This window comes from Anas platyrhynchos, chromosome 1 (assembly GCF_047663525.1).
Source record: "Anas platyrhynchos isolate ZD024472 breed Pekin duck chromosome 1, IASCAAS_PekinDuck_T2T, whole genome shotgun sequence".
Classification (NCBI taxonomy): domain Eukaryota; kingdom Metazoa; phylum Chordata; class Aves; order Anseriformes; family Anatidae; genus Anas; species Anas platyrhynchos.
In genome coordinates, this window is record NC_092587.1 from 165,880,001 (window position 1) to 165,881,209 (window position 1,209).

Consider the following 1,209-nt stretch of genomic DNA (forward strand, 5'->3'; position numbering starts at 1 on the left):
TTTCTTGTTCAGCGATTTCTATAGCCAGCTGTGTGGCTTTCACTTCACTTTCACTTTTCACTTCTGAAAACTGACTCGATTCACTTTCTACCGCAGCAGCTTCTGCAACTTGTCATGTAGGACTCCATACAGCAGTCTTCCACTTCCGATGGTTTCTCACAATACAACAGCATCCATCACTAAACGGGGCATATTGTTTCTCATTTTCTGGTAGATTGTTGTACAGTGGGGCTTCTTCAGCACGGGCCACCTCCTCCAATGGGATATCCCAAAATATTTGCCTTCTGGCCAGTCCATAGTCACTTCCAAGATTCCTGGGTGACTGGGGTTTCCTGTTCGAGCTTGCTGAGTAATCAGTGCAACCCACTTACTCCATGTAGCATCATTTGCATGATGTGTAAAGGGGATCCTTCCTTTGAGCATTTAGCCCAGTACAGGCAGTCAGGGTGCCAGGAAGAGATGTGCTTCAGTACCAAACACTTCCAAAGCAGATCAAACTCCCTCATGTGCTGCCAATATCTCTTTTTTTGGTTGCGGTGTAGGGCCACAGATACAGAGGGCCTCAGATCCTCTGTATCCCTAATTCCAAAACCCTACAGATTGACCTCAGGTTTCCCCAGGCTCTTTCTGCCAAAGGCTCCAGGTGGGGCCATTCTCCCCAGCTGCAGTGTAGAGCACATTCTTTACATCTGGTCCTGTTTGGACTGGCCCAAGGGCATGAAGTACTTCCTGCTTAGTTTGTTCAAACACTAGTCATTGCTTGGGCCCCCATTTGAAATTGTTCTTCTTACTGGTTAGTTGATAGAGTGAGCTTACAATCAGACTAATTTGGAATGTGCATTCTCCAAAACACCACGACACCTAGGAAAGTTTGTCTTTCTTTTTTGCTAGTTGGTGGAGACATAGCTGTTATTTTGTTGATCACATCTACTGGGATTTGATGATGTCCATCTTTATTCCGTCATTTTATTCCTAAAATCTGGATCTCTTATGCAGGTCCTTTGACTTTATTTTGTTTTATGGCAAAAGCAGCCTTCAGAAGGATTTAGACCATTTTCTTCATTTTCTCAAAAACCTCCTCTGCTGTGTCACCCCACACAATGATGTCATTGATGTATTGCAGGTGTTCAGGAGCTTCCCCCTGCTCCAGTGCAGACTGGATCAGTCCATGGCAAATGGTAGGGCTGTGTTTCCATCCCTGGAGCAACC